Here is a 19797-nt window from a genome sequence, read left to right as displayed (position 1 = left end):
TTTGCATTGTTCATTCCCACAGATGGTGTACTGTATACAATCAACTTATTAACCTATTAAAAAAATATAGAGAATAAAAAAACCTGATGGAGGAAGTACTGATCTCATTGGAGGCAATTGATTGTCAGATTAAGGTAGCTGATAGTGCAGCCATAGAGGTCTTAAACTCAGGTTCTGGAAGGCCATTGATTTATAGCCATTGATAGAATTTCTTGTTTGTTTTCTTACACAATTTATTCCATTTCTCATATTGCTACATTAATAAAGGCAGAGAATCAGAATGTTTAATGATTTTTAATGAGATTACTACCTCTTCTATTCTTCTTTTTTATTTCCTATATTTTTTCTTTTTAAATTTTCTTTTATTAAGTTATAGTATTTATTTGTTTCCTCAGTTCCCTCATTTACTATTCAATTCTCAATAGCACTGCTAGTGTTTCCAATTTCATCTGTTGAAATGAAAAATGTAATGCAATCTTTTACTACATCCACCCATCCATTATCCAACCCGCTATATCCTAACTACAGGGTCACGGGGGTCTGCTAGAGCCAATCCCAGCCAACACAGGACACAAGGCATGAAACAAACCCTGGGCAGGATGCCAACCCAGCGCAAGGCACACACACCAAGGACAATTTAGATTCGCCAATGCACCTAACCTGTATGCCTTTGGACTGTGGGAGGAAACCCACGCAGACACGGGGAGAACATGCAAACTCCACACAGGGAGGACCTGGGAAGCGAACCCGGGTCTCTTTACTGCAAGGCAGCAGCGCTATCCACTGTGCCACCGTGCCACCGTGCCCCCCTCTTTTACTACATGCATTATAAAATACTTTCCAATAGATGGCATATTAATGCTGAATATGTCCAACAGAGCTCACTTCTGGACAGATAGAAAATGGCTTTTTTGAATATATATTGTAAAATAGGACACAAACAACGAAAAGAGTTGGGGCACCACTTTGGTGGCCCTGTATGATTGAAAGACTTAAAAAAGAAAAACTGGCAACAATTGTGGGAAAGTCTTCACAGATGTGAGTTCATATCAGAATGGACTCAAGATGACCAATTTCAAGGTTATGAGTTCAAGTGGCAGGGAGGGGAGGGTCCAGGTGGACGGACAGACACAGAAGTAATGTCATTGAGGGAATGGCTGTTTAGAACACCGTGCCAACCCCTGGTCCGGTGGGTAATTATATGTCTCCCATGTGCACACGTTTGACTATATAAATACAGTGTGTATATATATATATATATAATATATACATAATATATATTTACTGTATATGTATGACAGAGTGAGCAATATTTATCGCCATTTGAAAGGTGGTGCCGTTTTTGATGAACATTGTATAAAATATAAAAAAGGCCACAACTCCAGCATCCAATTCTTAATGAAAATGTGTATCACTGAATATTGAGGGGGTGTTTCTAGACTGAATCTTACATTGTCATTGTTGGGGTATGGAGATTATTAAGCCTTTTGAGAATATTACCAACTGCTGTTAAGTCTCAAGCTTCTTTATATCTTAAATACTAAAATAAGTGCTCAATATATTAATGAACTGTATATTATGTATTGTGTTTGAAAACTTGGCATCATCTTGTTGTAGTGTATTTTTTGACTTGTATGCCTATAAATTACTACCGAATTCAGATGTATATCAGTTGTAACTGCAGGGGGTGCTCCAGCTGCCCAACCCTGACACAGACAGACACCAGGCACGAGTTTAGCACCAAAGACACGCATTTATTCACAAGGGGAATGCTTTTGATTCATTCCCCTTAGTTGCACAGTGTACAGCACCACAAAGCAACACAATATTTTCTCCTTTTCATTCTCTCTCTCTCTTTCTGTCTCTTCGCCTACACTCCTCCTCCAGCAAGCTTTGTCCACCTCCTCCCAACTCTGGCTCCCTTGAGTAGTGGCAGTTGGCTCCCTTTATTCAGGTACCAGGAATACTTCCAGTGCCCCAACAGAAAGTGGCCTAGGACCATTTTCATCTAAGGTGGAAACCTGACCAAGTAGGGCTCCGCAGCCCCTGCAGCACCCCCTGGCAGTACCCCTGGAACCCAACAGGTCTGTCCCGAACTCCAACTCCCATGAAGCCCTGCAGGAATCTGAGGTGCTGTACCAACCCAGGACAGCTGCCACCTAGTGATCCAGGGGAGATAAATGCCCTGCGCACGCTCTTTCCCCCAGTCCTTCTACTATAAGTGCACTCTGGCCAGGTAGGGGTCCTGGCCATCTGTGACACAGTATAGCATTGAGCTCACTGTATTACATAAAAGTCAAAGCAAATCATTGACATTGCATGGGGTGGTGTTCTATTTCACTTTTTTTTTTTTCAAATACATCCCTGTTAACCTTTCTGCATTGCAAAGCATATCACATTATATAACTTTACACTGATTTTCTATTTTGTTCTGAATGCAGATGTGCCATCTCTTACATTTATTTTTCAAAATGAAAATATCTGGGCATCTTGCTTTGCACCACCAATCAAAAACAGGCGAATCTTCTACTTGCATATCGAACAGGATCACCTCATCTCAGAGCAGAATGTGTCGGCAACAGAAACCAATATCACATTCAGTGGTGTGAACTTGATGGTGGGAGTTTACTACACTTGTCGATACAGCATTGAATTGGAGGGTGCAAAGCACTATTCCTTATTCAGTGTAGCACAAAGAAGAGAAAGCCCAGGTAATGGACGAAACATCCAGGTACAGTCTAGGTATTTCAATAAATACTTAAATAGCAAGCTTCATAGGTACCATGTACTGTACAAAGAAAGGCTAATTTGACTAAAAACAGCAGCAATGTACTTTCATAAGAACTTGCATTAAGATGCTTGATATTTAAATAGAATGTCTTCAAGCCTTATTCCTTTATCACGTTTAATCATTTATTTAAATAAATATTTGTATTACAAAGTAATTATTTTAATCAGAATAACTAAAGGCAAATGTTACCAATCTATACAGTACAATATGGTGTGAACACAGCAAAGCCAGAGCATGTGTGATCAAACTTTCCTTCAATAAAGCATAATAGGAAACATTAGAATGTTATTTGCAAACATTATATAACAACATCATTATTTTACCTATCTCTGTTAATCTATTTATATATACTGTAGTATATTTACTATGTTAATCTATTTTCAGGCTTTCGGGTATGGGCTATAGTTTTGGCCAGCTTAACAACAGCATTCATTATTCTTTTGTGGGGTGCAGCTCTGTGGATCTGGCAAAAACGAAAAAGTAAGTGTTGACAGCACTGTGCGATTCAGACATTGTTGCCTTGCCAAGTTTTTGAGATGCTATGTATACTTATCTTCCCGCTGAGAACAGTCTAAATGGAGCTCTGCCCATCCTGCTTATTGTGATAACACCACTGCCCTTTTTGTATTATAAATGATCCAAGGCAGGCTGACCTTGCTATCAGAAACTTACTAAGACAACATTATATTTAAAGTTTTGATTTTTAAATTCAAAACCATTTTTTTCTCGTGTGTTGGCCTCTAGACCTTCACCCAAGCTCTGTTCTTTACACACATTATGCCTCTGATAAAGCACAAACCATACATCAAATCTTTTTAGCTAAATGGTTGGCACCATCTGTCCTAAATCTTGAAAGAATGATCATTGAGTAGTAACATATTTCATCTTCTGCCAAAGATCTCATCTTTTACCAAAAATATACACAACGTTTTTATAAAATCCATCAATGACTGGAGAGATTTTACAGTATAAAAAGCTAAAACTTTAATGAGAAAATTATGAAAGCTCTTTGATTATAAAAGATAAATACCTTACCCTTTGCTCAGTGCCGAAAAGGTCATTCTTCTAGCATATCAGCCGGAAATGAGACATGTTTAGATTGCAGATAATATTTTTTGGACATCAAAGTGAGTTGTGTTATGATCGGTGGACTCCTACGCTGTATTCTTCTGTAGTATCAATGAACCACAAGATCTTTTCACAAAGTTCAGAAACATTAAAATATGCTTTAATTTCTTTGCTTGATGGAAAATGTGCATCTTATTCCACTAACCTCAAAATATAGTCAACTTGTCAACCGCTGCTAAAAGTGAGACAAAACAATTGCTAACCACACTGCAGACCCTCAGAAAAAATGCATTAAGTAAAAGAAGCCACATTCCGATACACCAGTATGACTGTTACAGTTGGCCATTCATAACACTTGTTGATAAACCAATGAGACATACAGACATTAGCACCCCAGTTGCCTTTCTCTGGCGAAGAAGAACACACCTCAGAAAACACACAGACCTCAGTGACCATGCAGTGAATCCAGTCCGCTGTTATGTGACACTGTTTGCACTATTTGCATTATTTTTAATGGAACCATGGCTTGAGGGACCTGGATTACGCCAGCCTGGTCATTCTCAATGCAACGTTTGCACATTCTGCTCATTTCTAGACGGGTTTTCTCTTGCTACTCTGCCTACATGTTTGTGCTCTGCAGTGTAATTGCGTTCTGTTTAAGGTCAATTCCTGGATTGTGCCCGATTTCCTTAGAACAGGGTCCACATCACCCTGATGGCTGATTCATTTTATCCATTTTTTTGAATGGTATCACTAGAGAAAGTCTGGTACATCAAAACAATTGTAATTATTTATGGACACACACTTATTTACTTTAACTGGTTGAAATCATTCATAAAATGTAAAATTTCTAGATTCAGCTTCATTTTATCAAACTCTGTTAGCTACTCATCCTTAAGTAGTGCTTACCCAGCAATGGTTACAAATATTTTTTTTCTTTTTTTAACAAAGTTATGTCCCCTAAAAATGCAAGGATTCATATGAAATGAGCAAATGACAGCAGATTTTCACCACTCTGACTGACTGTCATTGTTTGTACGTTTTGGACCTTTCAGGATTAAATTTCATGCATATTTTTTATTTTGAACTTTGCTTTACTGTTTTCAGAATATGTTTTCATTTCTTTTATGACGTTTTCATGCTTCTTTTTAGTTTTTTGTTCAGGATCACCATTGCTGCCATTTTGTGCTTCTCAATGTCAAGTGATCATTTGTCGTTAGTGATGGTGTGCAGTTGCTACCACATGGTCAGCAGAGGCAACATCAGGTGGTATTTATGATGATGATACACTGCATACTTTTTTCAAGTTTCTGAATGCAAAAAGAACTCTTAGAAGTGTGAATTATGAATGGCTTAAATTTTCAAGGGAGCTGAATGGTTTGCCTGTTATTTTAACTTTGAGTTTTGGTTTGTGTTTCAGTTTTGTTCTGATCTTTGGCTTTTGCCCCTGAGCATACTATAAATGCTGAGATTTTTGGCTTCATTTCCAGTTGCTTGTCTGCTTGCCTTATCTACCTCAAGAAAAATGGTGAATGGTATAAGGGTACTCTACATGACTTTTCTGAAATACTGTTGGTGTATGAGACCGATAAGGATAAGGCTCCAATAATGGACATCTGTAGAGCAAAGTTCAACAAAGGAATTATAATGTCACATTTACAGAAACTGCATTAAAAGACTGAGAAATAAGTGCACTTCTTGGCTGCTAAGGAGATTCTTATTTACAATGTATTGTGCCAAGGAAGCTCATGATCATTTGATGATACATTTTTAGGATGATAGATAGATAGATAGATAGATAGATAGATAGATAGATAGATAGATAGATAGATAGATAGATAGATAGATAGATAGATAGATAGATAGATAGATAGATAGATACTTTATTAATCCCCAAGGGGAAATTCACATACTCCAGCAGCAGCAGCATACTGATAAAAATAATATTAATTAAAGAGCAATAAAAGTGCAGTGCAAGTTAAAAAATGCAAGGTGGAGCACATGTGAACATATACTGTATCATCTCCACAGATGTTTATTTGATCCGGTCAGTCTACTTGCTGTTTAAGTTATGAATTTGTTCTGCTTTGAGCTTTCATGTTTCCAAAAATGTAGATCAGATCAAATGACTGGACACTTTGAAATACAGACACATAGAACACATATAGAAAGCAACAGCTGTCGCCGTAGTTATTAAGTTTGTATAAAAACATCAGGAACTGATAAGGCTTCTTTTTTATTGAATTTATTTAATGCATGTAATATTCCAAACAATCAACTCAAACTTAACAAAACTAAATTCAATTGATCCTCCACCTATGAGAAAGAGAGAAAGGCAAACAGCCAGAGTAAAACTTTTGAGAGTATTATAGAGGGAAAAGAGTCTTGCTCCCCAGCATCTTCTGAGAGAGAATTAGATTTTTTCCAATTTCAAATAGTATAAAACATCAATTACCCAATGCCTTCAAAAAGGAGAATTAGGATTCTTGCAGTTGAACAAGATAAGTCTACGTGCCAATAGTGAAGTAAAGCCAGTTACAGTTTGTTTGTCCTTCTCCACTTTAAGTCCATCTGGGAGTACACCACACACAGCTGTTAATGGGAGGGATTGTGACACCAAGACTGTGTGAAAGGCATTTTACATTTTACACCTTAACACCAGCAAGACCAAGGAGCTGGTGGTGGATTTTAGGAGGCCTAGGTGCCTCATGGACCCTGTGATCATCAGAGGTGACTGTGTGCAGAGGGTGCAGACCTTTAAATATCTGGGAGTGCAGCTGGATGATAAATTGGACTGGACTGCCAATACTGATGCTCTATGTAAGAAAGGTCAGAGCAGACTATACTTTCTGAGAAGGTTGGCATCCTTCAACATCTGCAGTAAGATGCTGCAGATGTTCTACCAGACGGTTGTGGCGAGTGCCCTCTTCTACGCGGTGGTGTGCTGGGGTGGCAGCATAAAGATGAAAGACGCCTCACGCCTGGACAAACTTGTTAAGAAGGCAGGCTCTATTGTAGGATTAAAGTTGGACAGTTTAACATCTGTGGCAGAGCGACGGGCATTAAGCAAATTCCTGTCAATCATGAATAATCCACTGCATCCACTTAACAGTGTCATCTCCAGGCAGAGGAGTAGCTTCAGTGACAGACTTTTGTCACTGTCCTGCTCCACTGACAGACTGAGGAGATCGTTCCTCCCCCACACTATGCGACTCTTCAATTCCACCCGGGGGAGTAAATGCTAACAATAATTTTATTTTAATTTTTTTTCATTTTTATTACTATTTAATTTAATATTGTTTCTTTGTATCAGTATACTGCTGCTGGATTATGTGAATTTCCCCTTGGGATTAATAAAGTATCTATCTATCTATCTATCTATCTATCTATCTATCTATCTATCTATCTATCTATCTATCTATCTATCTAAAGATTCTGGTCCAAAATGATGTTCATTTCATACACGCCTAAAACATATGGCCTAGTGAAGCTGCAGCTCGATTGCAACGCTTGTAGGTTGAGTTTTGCCCTGGAAGCATGTTGGACAATTTTAAACAAGATAAATGTGTTCAGTAAAAAATTGTAAGTTGAATAATTGAATCCTTTGCGCATCTGGAGCTAGAGTGAATTCTGTTAAAGCTTCTTAACCCAAGCTAAATTACCATCTAAAATCATTGATAACTGGTTAAAAGTTATCAAAACACTATTTCAAAAATAGATTTCTCACATTTACCGTAACATATTCCTAAGATGAAGTATACTTTTTTTTAAAAATTCACAAGAAGGAAATCACCAATATATTTTTAAAAACTAGGGGGCTTCGCTCACCAACCCCCGTTTTTGTTTGTCTGGATACACACTTTTAAGATTTATTTTTTCTTTGAATTGTTGCTATTTCATTAGTTTCACTTTTATTTTAGAACTTCTGTAAAAACAATATTTGAATTCTTTCGAGTCCCAACATCCTGAATCTTTTTAATGAGGCCAGTCAGACATGTGTTTAATGACTTTGTGCTACAATTCAGGATAGGTTTCTCTGTTTGGAATTTCAGCACAGACAAAACAATCTTCATCATCAGCAGTTAATCATTTTTTTGCAAAGTAACCAATAAATGCATGTGAGGTAATTTTGTTTTTGAAATTCTCTTGACTTAAATTTCCAAGCCTTACAATATTAACATACTTCTGACATATCACCTATGTCCATATATTCAATCACTATTCGCCTTATTTCATTATTTAATAATTTCTTTGCGCTAATGCGATGTTTACTTTCATGTGTTTCGTGCCTATGTTTTTTTTGAGTGTTTTGAATTCCAGTTTCCATTATCTCTGACCTGCTCTGCATGTGTTTGACCCCCTTGTTTTTTAACCTTTTTATGATGTTTTACTTTGTTTTCTACTCTGTTTTTTATTTCTGACCTTGCTTTTTCCTGCTTTTGTTTCAATGACACCTGGTCCGTGGTGATTATTTTCCCTTTTTTGAGTAATAATTTCCGTTTGTTTGCGCTACTGCAATCTTTGCTTTCTTTTTTTTTTTATACTTTCTAATTTTCCTACTTTCATATTCTTTAACTTTCTCCACATGTGTATCGTGGCAACATTTATTTTTTTTTGAGCCTTTCGAATTCCAGTGCTTTCATAATCTCTAACCTGCTCTGTATGTGTATAGCGCCAACGTCCGGATTGGACGTGCTTTTTTTTCAATTCCACTTGTTCCGGGCTGATAATTACTTTCCTTATTTTCTGAATTTGCACCTAGATTATTCTTTTTCTTTTTTGTCTCTCCAACGCTTTTGAGTCTCGTTTCTCCGCGTTGCTTTCTTCTTCGCTTAGTCGTCTATGTTTCATTTATAACGTATTGTCCTTATACACTTTATATGCGCTGAGAGCCCTGGATCTGTGTGTGCTCAAAGCCAAAATACATCTGTGTTTGCTGACTGCCCTTACTCTTATTTATTTGTAAGTAGGGAGTGTCTTGCAAGAATCTCATGTTCTACGTCATCACAAGACGTTCCTGGGTCAATCTCTTGACACAAAGTCTAATGTTTAAGGTCCCCGCGAGACACTCTGTGGCCAATCTCTTTAGTCTCGCGGGTCTTTTAAGTGTCTTCCGTGATCTTAACGTAAAGCCCTACTGTTTCTCTCGAGGATTTTTTTTTTTATAATAGAGAGATGTGTATGACAAAAATTAAGTTTGCCTTTTAATCAAGAAGTTATGTATTTTGCATAGATTGATGAAGAATGTGTAATATGAGTAAATTAATTCAACTCCTTACCTGAGATATTAATAGAAAGATATTTCTCAGTATTGCCTAAGATTGTTCACACCTGGACATTCATTGATAAAGTCTAGAAGTTTGGTAGTTTAGGTACAGTAAATATGCATCTTTTCCACATTTACTCGTATGCAACCAGACCTTAACAAAGTCTTCCTTTGGTGTTAATGACATTTACAAAACATCGATGAAGAGCAATGTGGACTAGTAACATAACTTCACTTTAGAACTTGAGATCTGTGATTCCTTCATATTCATAAGTCATTTCTCCAGTCTGTCAAAGGCTCTTAACATGCTACTCGGCACAGACGTGAATAGCGTATTCACTGATGCTTTATAAGGGTACCAAAAGAAGCCTTTCTTAAAGTCTTATCACGTAAGAATAAACAAATAATACAGGCATTTTTGCAGTACCTAAACTGTTTCCAGAAATTCTACTAATGTTCTCTTTATTCCTTGCTAAAATATATTCAATGTTTTTATCATTAATGAAAATCGTAGCTAAAATTACCATTAAATCATTTTCTTAAATCAAATGTAAGTAAAACTAAAAGCTGAGTAAAAAATGAAACCTACACTGAATTTAAAACCCACATACTCAAAAACTAACTGATATAAAATGGGTGGTAATTAAAATTTGATGGTTCTAATTTTTTTTAATAAATCAATTGCCGGTTGCCTTATGTCGACCAGTGCAGACCAGTACACCGTGCACAATGTTTTATAAAGGTGGGCTGGCACAATGGTCCTTCTCTTGAAAATCAGTTATTAAATTTAGCATGGAAATCCCGTCGGCAATTCATTTGAAAACTGTCATTAAACTGTTATTTAGTTTTATTCCCAAACATCTTGAATGTTATTCATGCACAGTTTGACGGTTATTTATTTTGTGGTCTCTATGGTTTGTGAAACATGGAGACGCAAAGCTTAATGCTCCTAAAAACACACTTGATGTGCTTCATAAAGATGCCTTTAAAAGGCTGAGAATCACAGCATGCTGAAAACACAAACCTGTCAAAGAAGGTAAAATGGCAGGCTGTGCCGGTCAGCTGACTTTTAACTTTGTCCCTGCGTCACCTCACTCGATCAAACAGAAAAACAGAGAAAGGATGCAGCCACAGCTGTTTATGGAGTGCCTAGGGGGTTGTGTGAATTTCCTGCCTTTTTAAGGTACTGTAATGTAATTATTGATCTGAAGTTTTAAACGCCCAGTGCTGCCAAAGTAAACAGCCCTGCCCCTTCAACAGATGGACAGTACAGCAACACAAATGACAAAATGTTCTGTTTCTGAATAAGCGACTGGTTTAAAAAGAACGTTTCCTTAAGGGCAGGACCACATGGTTTCACAACCCATTTGCTATGATAATCCAATGTATTTCTTAATATAAATTAAACAACCATTTTTAAGCTAAAATTAAAGCTTAACTGATATGATTCTCTTATAATCAAAACTAATCAAAGGTAAGTCACTTACAATAACATAGAAATGGTCAAAAGTTCAGAAAACTAAATTAAAACCAAACTAATAAAGAAATGATGAAAAAGTATAGAAATAAGAAGTGAGTTTTAAATATAAAATCAGAACAAAACTAAAATCACTTTTCTTCAAGCATGGATGCTAACGGAAGATTAAGGGAGTTTGGCAGGTTCCTTTTAATAAAGTTGTGTTGAAGGAATCCCAAATTAAAGATAGATTTGATCATAAAGAGCAAACACATTGTCAATATAAAGATATTTAAAGGTAGAGATATTTTTAATGAGTTAAGTATTGTGTCAATTAAAGAGGCCTGAAATCTAAACCTAACTTGTGATGGAGTTGCGTAGGGTTTGTACTTTAGTTCTGTTCTCATTGCTAATAAATTAATAATAATAATTGATGACTGGGGTATTTTTGGCATGAAAATTGTGGTGGGACCATATGGACGTGGCACAGAGGGAATTAGAGAGATAAGATTAGAGATGTTGGCAGAAGGGGCAGAGCCATCCTGAAAAGACATTCAGTGTGTGTTTGTCTTGTATCAGCCAGGGTTCCACCCATGTCTTGGGTTCAAATTCATGTTTTTTGCCTCTTTTGTTCATTTTTGATTTTTTCATTTATGTTGTTTCTGATAATGTTACCTTTTTTGATTATGTGCAGTATTCTCTATTGTTGATTTTGTTTGTATACGTAAGCTGTCTGTGTTATGTTTCATGTGTTTTGTGGGTGGTCCCTAAGTTCCTGGCGGTTCATTTCGAATGCACTGAGGAGTGGTAAGTTCTTGTGTTTTTTGTTAGTTTTGTAGAATTTGTGATTCTTTGGATTTTTGAATTCTTCGTTGTGTTTTTGACTATTCTTTGGATATCTGTATTTGGATTTTGTTTTGCCTTATTGATTCAGGCAATTTCCTTTGTATTTTGTACTTCACATAGTTTCATTGTGTTTGGAATACTTTTTGTTAAGAATAAATCTTTTATTTTATAACAATTCAGTGATTGCCCTTATTACTACCCAGGGTTTGAAGGTGATATCCCTCTCTAGTTGGCATTATTAAAAGTGTTTGGGACTATGTGCTTTGGAACTCTTTAGTGCTTGGGACTTTCAGTACATGACAGTGTTAAAGTGTGTGACCCGACATTTGGTAGGAGCTGGTGGTGGATTTTAAGAGGCCCAGGCCCCTCATGGACCCCGTGATCATCAGAGGTGACTGTGTACAGAGGGTGCAGACCTATAAATATCTGGGAGTGCAGCTGGATGACAAATTGGACTGGACTGCCAATACTGATGCTCTATGATGAAAAAGGTCAGAGCAGACTATACTTTCTGAGAAGGTTGGCATCCTTCAACATCTGCAGTAAGATGCTGTAGATGTTCTATCAGACAGTTGTGGCGAGCGCCCTCTTCTACGTGGTGGTGTGTGGGGAGGCAGCATAAAGGACAGTTTGACATCACGGGCGCTGAGCAGGCTCCTGTCAATCATGGAGAATCCACTGCATCCACTGAACAGTATCATCTCCAGACAGAGGAGCAGCTTCAGCGTTAGACTGCTGTCACTGTCCTGCTCCACTGACAGACTGAGGAGATCGTTCCTCCCCAACAATATGCGACTGTTCAATTCCACCCTATGGTAAACGCTAACATTATACAAAGTTATTGTCTGTTTTACCTGCATTTTCATCACTCTTTAATTTAATATTGTTTTTTTATCAGTATGCTGCTGCTGGAATATATAAATTTCCCTTTGGGATTAATAAAGTATCTATCTATCTATCTATCTATCTATTTATCTATCTATGAATGCTGTGTTGATAATAAAATATTTATATTTTCCCAAGATGCAGGTCACTTAGGTGACCTTACTTGTACAGCTCAAAATGTATCACTGATTTTATTCCTTTGTTTTAATTCAGATACCAAGACACAAGAGAATGTAACAGAGGTAAGTAAAGTTGTGTGTTTTTTGTCTTCAAAAGATATATATTTTTTTACTAGTAAATATTGGCACAAACAAAAACAAAGAGTAGATAATGGTCACACAGACTTGCTACCCCATCTGGTGGTCTTTAAGAGAGAATGCAGAAGAGCACCACAGTTCTCCAACAGCTGTAAAGAGGGAATCACCACTCCCAAATCATTTTAAATTTTACTTGCATCCAAGGTCCATCACAAAGCCTGCTCATTCAGCACTCACTTTCACACCCTCCGAGAGAATTTATGATGATCAACCATGCTATCTATACACCTTTGAAATGTAGGAAGAAGATTTCACACAGAGACTTGAACAGAGACCTCTTTGGTGACCAGATGGCAGCAGTAAACATTCCACCACTGTGCCACCTAGGTAGATCGATTGATCGATCTTTATTTGTAAATTTGGCTTTTTGCAGAATCTCTTTAAATAAATAAATAAATACCTAAATAATATACGTTCTCCTTTTTAATTTCAGTCTAGTTTCTTTTCATTTCCATAAGCAGGGATCCCCTTTTCCCAGTGCGTTTGTTTTCATTTTATATGTTGGTGTGAGTACACATGTAGGCTTCTTAACTTTGAAGTAAATTACTTAATTTTATGTGATGAACAAAGGATTCTGGACATCAAGGATTGTATTTTTGTTTAGCTTGTAAGTTAGTTATAAATCCTGTTGCCACATACTGTAAACTAGAGAATATGAAAATGCTGAATTATAGCAGGCAATCAGAGGGCTTTCAGGCCAGGGCACAGCTCCACACAGGTGGACAGACATGACTCTCAGCCTCTGATGTCTTTCATCTAAAATTGGCAGGGCCTCGCTTCCCCTTGTTGGCTTCACACATTTGCTGGAGCTCCTTCCTGATATTCGAGTACCAGGCTTTCTGAGAAGGCAGCAGCGTGGGAGTTTAGGGGGTGGCTGTTCTCTGTGTTATTGCCAAGTGTTTTGACGAGTTGTTCATGGGACTTAAACCCTCAGAGTGCAGCTTTTCTCTTATATTACCTCTGCAAGCTGCCACCTCTTTGGTTTGTCCCAAAAAGTAAAGTGTTTTTTCTCTGTTCCTTTCAAGTACACACTACATAAAATACAGCATTAATTGCCTGTCCTGCTGGGATGTCACTTGTATGCTAGTACTATATGAAATAAATGCATATGTGTTGTCTTGATATTTTATTGATTGTGATGCAGGAAACCAAACCATCGGAAGAGGAAGAGGACTCAGTTGTTTATTCCACACTTGATGTCATGGCTATGGAAAAGAGGAAAGGTGCCACAAAGTCCTGGGATGAAGAGACATGTCTATATGCAGCTGTCAGAGTGAAGACTGAGCCTGCTACCCCCACTACATAATTTTCTTCAGTCCATCAGACTAGACTTCTGCCATTTCCGAAGTCAAGGTCACTCTTGAAGTTTTTCAGGCCATGCTGATTCATACAGAGAATGAGCTGAAGCTTGTCCAATAGAAAAGAGCCCCATCTAGTGGTGAAACCATTTAACCACCGGGCCTTATCAAAGGAAATACTGTACTGTCAGAGTTGTGTCAAAGAGCAGCGAAACCTACTACCCAAGGAGGTATAAAAAGACTTGGAAAGATGTGATGTTCATAAACTATGATTTAACTAAAGCAAGCAAAGATGGTATGGCATCACCATTGTGTCAGGCTGAAAATAATTTTACTTTGTAGTTTGTCCATCCTTTGAGGCTGGAAATTGTCAAACTCGTAAATGATTGTTAAAATTTGAATGCACAAAGGATCAACTCTAAAGAATGACAATAAATGAAAAAGAGATTCTTGTGCAGTAACCATTAATGTCACAAAAGTTTGTAGTGTATTAACTATGAAGAAGGACAACAGCAAGAGGCCAGTTAATTATAGGAGTTTAATTGCAGATTGGGACCATTCATCACAACAGTTAACAATGGGAAGACACTGGTGAAAATGACAATGGTGATGAGGAGCAACTACAATGGTGACAGTTTCACTTCATGTTATTATTAGTAAGAAAAGGCTTAAAATAAGAAACACATTCCAAAGAAATAAACGGGGAAAACCACAGCAAGCAGAACCAGACAAGTTAACCACTCTTATTCAATCCCTCTGATAAAAAGCAAATTAAGTTCTTTGGGAATTTTGGTTTTAACACAGTATAATGGTAGATACTGGCAAATAGCGATGCGTTTTATTGAGATCTGTGTTTCATTAAGAGCTGGAATTGGCTGGAAAGAAAATTGAGCACATCTGTTGTAGACCTAAAGGTTATACCATAATTACACCTCTAAAATTATTAATTATTCTTTTAATACTTTTTCCTTTTTTGTCTGTAGTTAATATTCTCTTGCTGCCTATAAATCCAACAAAATAGTATTACTTTCAAAGTACCATACCATACACAGTTTCATGCAGCAAACAATGCAAAAAATAATAAAATGGAAAATTAAATAAATCATACTGTTACAGTACAGATTAAGCATAATAAAGGCACTTTGGTTAACCTTAGAAATGTCCTTACCTGGGTACCTTTTAGTCTTTTTGGTGCCCCAAGTTTTGTATTTATTTTTGGGTCCTCGACCCTGTTCTTCCCTCTTTTCCTTTTTATGTGATACAAAAGCAAACACTGCAGGAGAGAACGTAAGCCATTCTGATAGGAATTACAATACGATGTCACGCATGCATGTGAGTGGATCACTTTCCAGACTCATCTGAGGTATGCACTACCACCCCACGTCAAGAGGAGGCCCTGGTGTTAACAATGTGCTCTTCCATTCCCTCCATAATCCCAAGAAGATACCCAGTGAGGACATTTGATTCCGACCCTTCTGGTCCCCCAGTATCACTCTTTAAAAAGAGCACACTGCAGGATGGAGCTCCTACCTGGTGACTGAAAATGAGGCATTTCAAGACTAACAGCAGCTTTTCAGTTCTGGAAACTTTTTTTGCTCCATTTTGCGCCACAGAGCACATATTTTAAATTTTTTTTTTCCTTTTGATTAAATAGGGATTGGCACCCCAACATTTCTCCTTTGGACTTGCAATTCCTTATTCAACCACAAAGGTAAAGCTCCATGCTTGGTGCCCACACTATAACACAACTCTGCCAAAACCAACTTGAGAACATCCATCCATCCATTTTCCAACCCACTGAATCTGAATACAGGGTCACAGGGGTCTGCTGGAGCCAATCCCAGCCAACACAGGGCAGGAACCAATCCTGGGCAGGGTGCCAACCCACCGCAGGACACACACAAACACACCAAGCACACACTAGGGCCAATTTAGAATCGCCAATCCACCTAACCTGCATGTCTTTGGATTGTGGGAGGAAACCAGAGCACCCGGAGGAAACCCACGCAGAAACGGGGAGAACATGCAAACTCCACACAAGGAGGACCTGGGAAGCGAACCCGGGTCTCCGAACTGCGAGGCAGCAGCACTACCACTGCGCCACCGTGCCGCTCAACTTGAGAACAACAACAAAAAATAAAGGAGGTGATAAAGACCAGCAAGTGAGGAGACAGCACAGCACTAATGAAAGAAAAGCTAAAAATAAGGTTGTGGCAAGAACCTGTGTGCATCTGTGATGTGCCATCGCCATCCATTTATTAATATAACAGCCAGTGATCTTCACTGTTGACAAGTCCAAAAAGATCAGAGTATGAAAGGAAGACATCCAGAAAAAAAGAGAAAAAAAATCAGAAGATTTCCAGTGAGAGGCAATGGCAATTTTAGCAGTGATTATCCCTAACGCAAATAGCCTCTGCTGGATAACAGATACATGAAGTGCAAAAGTACAAAAATATGGGAAAACAGAGGGATACAAAAAGAGTAGGGAGGCAAGAAAAATCAGACACCCTAAACCAAAAAACAAAACACAGAATATATGCATGAATGTGCCTGGGATGTTGACAGAGCAAAAGTGACAATTTGGGTCAGATGACAATCCCTAAGCATATCGTTTACAGAGAGTAACGTTAAATTGGTGGACAACTTTAAAATGAGTTTGTTGGTGAGGCATTTGTTTCCATGAAACTGAAGGAGTGGGTGAAAAATCTCAGCGGCACATTGACTTAATTGATAGTGGTCAATATAATGCCTTACAGAGCATTGCATATTATTTAGACAGTGTTGTGTGACGAGGGAATGGAGTAAGTGAGAAATTATACAAAGGACGGAAAGAAAGCCCAGAAGAGATTAGAACCCCTCAAGCTTTAAAGACAAATGCTAAGTTAAAAGTAAAAGAGAAGTAAGTAAGATGACAGGATAGAAAAGAAAGATTTTAGAGACTGGAATGTGTGAAGGCCTCACCCATCAAATATATCATCCAGTGTGTGAATACCTATACTAGACCAGGGCTGGAACATAATGGGGCCACCTCCAATGTGGAGGGCTTCATCCCTCTGTGTGAGTTGGAGGGCATAACTAGTAATGTTGCTTAACTGACTCATACCAGAAGACAACCTGATCATAACAAGTAGTTAGATTTCAGCAAAGCAATAGCCTGTTTTCTACAATGAGGAAATTTCTATCAATGAGGAAAGATCCATACGTACATATATACATAAATAAATAAATCACAATTATGCAGACTTTTTAAGAAGAAGAAGGTTTACTTGTTCACGGCACTACCAGAAATATGAGAGACTAAATTGGTTCCAAAATACGTTGAATTATTAATCTTCATGTGGTTTCAGATTTAACTCAATCATTTTCTATTAAAAGGAAAATGGAAGCACAGGTTTATGTATTTTTTCAATGGTAACCCTGTTGTTATTGCTAGCTGTCCCATCCATCACCCATACTACATCTCGATCAATGTCTCTGCTCTCGTGAGTTGAAAAGCTGCTCTTTTTGAGTTTGACTTGATTCCAAAATTGTGATAATTCCTTCCTGGGCTGTAACCATAAATGTTGTCATGTCTGACTTGTCCTCTTAATTCGAGGTGTGTCAGTTTGTCTAGGGCTTACACACGGTGCAGTCAGCAAAACAGCATTTGTTAGAAAAAAAATGTAAAAAAGCATATAAAATGCAAGGTGTGGCAAAAGAAACAAAAATAGGTATTGCTTGAAAGCAAAGAAGTCCAAATAAATCACAATCCAGAAAACAGTATCTTAAAGCAGATGCAAGGTCAAAAACTAGTAAATCCAAACCTTAAGCACAGATTAAAAAACTGAAATTGAAAACACAGTAACACTTTAGTTTAGGTTCTGCAAAAATGCATCTATTACTCACTTATTCTTATGTAATAAGACCTTAACAAAGGCTTCCTTTGGTCTTCATAACACTTATCGATCATCAATAGACAGGTTATTCATCTCTGTGTAGTGTGCCTATTGACATGATAGTAAAATTACTTGTTAATAAGGAGGATTCACAGGTCTTATACTAAATATGTAAAATCACGAGAAATGTTATCTCAGTTAAACCATCTCAGACCAAAGTGTAGTTTTGCTAGTAGGTCACATTACAGCGATAAATAAACACTTTGCTGATGCCTTTAAGTATTGTGAAGACACGAAAAAGTAACTATTAAGGTCTTGTTGTGGAAGAGTAAATAAGTAATGGATGCATTTTTGCAGTACCCAAACTAAAGTGTTACCAAGAAAACAATTCCATGGCCAACATGAAAAGCTTTATGTTTTATTCAGCTGGCACAGTTCCCCAGCTGCATCATCAAGTGGCCCCACCTCCTTGGATTCCACATAAAGGAGCCAGGGCAGATAACAATACGCCTTTCAAATATTATTAATATAACACACGACAGCAAAAAAATCAATAAACATAATGTCAAAGAAAAGCATAATATTACAAAAGCAAAACAGGAAACCAAAAACAAAACTCATAACACAATATTTAAAAATAAAGATAAAAAAAAACATAAGCTGGGGAAACAACTCTTCCTGAGACATAACACACTTATGAATAGATCATGCTGTGCACTGTGGCCTACATCTGGGGCCCTTGCCCAGCTGGTACCCCTCTCTCTTGTTTGGACCAGGGAAGCAAGCCTGGTTAGGACAGTACCTTCACCCGGAGTGCTAGATGGCTGCCCCAGTGTTGCAGCGATGCCTAGGACTCCTGCATGGCTTCATGGAAGTTGGAGTTTGGTGCAGCATTGTTGGGATCTGTGGGCGCCACCAGGGGGGCTGTAGCTGCTGCTCAGCCCTACAGAGCAGTTCATTCCGCCACACCCGGAAGTGCCGCTGGAAATAAGTCATAAAGCACCTGGAGCACTTCCGCGTGGATTTTAAAACGAGCCAGAGTTGGGAGGAGGAGGAGAACGATGACGAAGAAGCATGCAGGGGGCAGAGTGGAGGAGAAAGAAAGAGAAAAGAGAAGGAAAAGTATTGTATTGTGCTGGGGACTGTGTGTTTTATTAGTGGGGAACAGGGAAGGCATTTCCCACAAGAGAAAAAAAAAAACAAAATCCGCTCGTGTGTTTTGAACCTATGTCTGTCTGTGTCAGGGCTGGTCTTTACAACACATTGTTTTAATTTAAAAAAGTATTTATTGATGGGGGTGGCACAGTGGGTAGCGCTACTGCCTCACACTTAGGAGACCTGGGTTCTCTTCCTGGGTCCTTCCTGCATGGAGTTTGCATGGGTTTCCTCCCACAGTCCAAAGACATGCAGGCTAGGTGTATTGGCGATCTTAAATTGTGCTTGGTGTGTGCCCTGCGGTGGGCTGGCACCCCGCCCGAGGTTTCTTTCCTGCCTTGTGCCCTGTGTTGGCTGGGAGTGACTCCAGCAGACCCCCGTGACCCTGTAGTTAGGATATAACGGGTTGGATAATGGATAGATGGATGGATTTATTGATGAATTGTTCCAAATCATATATCTTAAAATAGAGAAACGTTCGGTGCAACCTCAGTTATTGACTTACATACTCATTTGAATTTACCTTGAAGAAAGTTATTTCAACTCGTTTATTTTGTATTATTATTATTGTTACTCCTCTTTTAAATTTTGATTTATTATATTTTAAGAAAACAGCATCACATACAATCAAGTCGAACTTATAACAACAATAAATAATTTCATAGTCAAACTAGAAAAACAAAATCAGAAAGTTCAAAAAGAAAGCAGGAACAAAAAAAAGACAAAACAGAATGCAACTCCCACCCAAGAAAAAAAGAGGTGAGCCAAGAACATGAGTAAAAACAGTTAGAATAAACAAAGAAAGAGAAAATGTCCAATTATCAGAGCAAAAATCGTTTC

The sequence above is a fragment of the Polypterus senegalus genome, chromosome 13 (assembly GCF_016835505.1).
Source record: "Polypterus senegalus isolate Bchr_013 chromosome 13, ASM1683550v1, whole genome shotgun sequence".
Taxonomy (NCBI): Eukaryota; Metazoa; Chordata; class Cladistia; order Polypteriformes; family Polypteridae; genus Polypterus; species Polypterus senegalus.
This window is presented reverse-complemented; position numbering follows the sequence as displayed.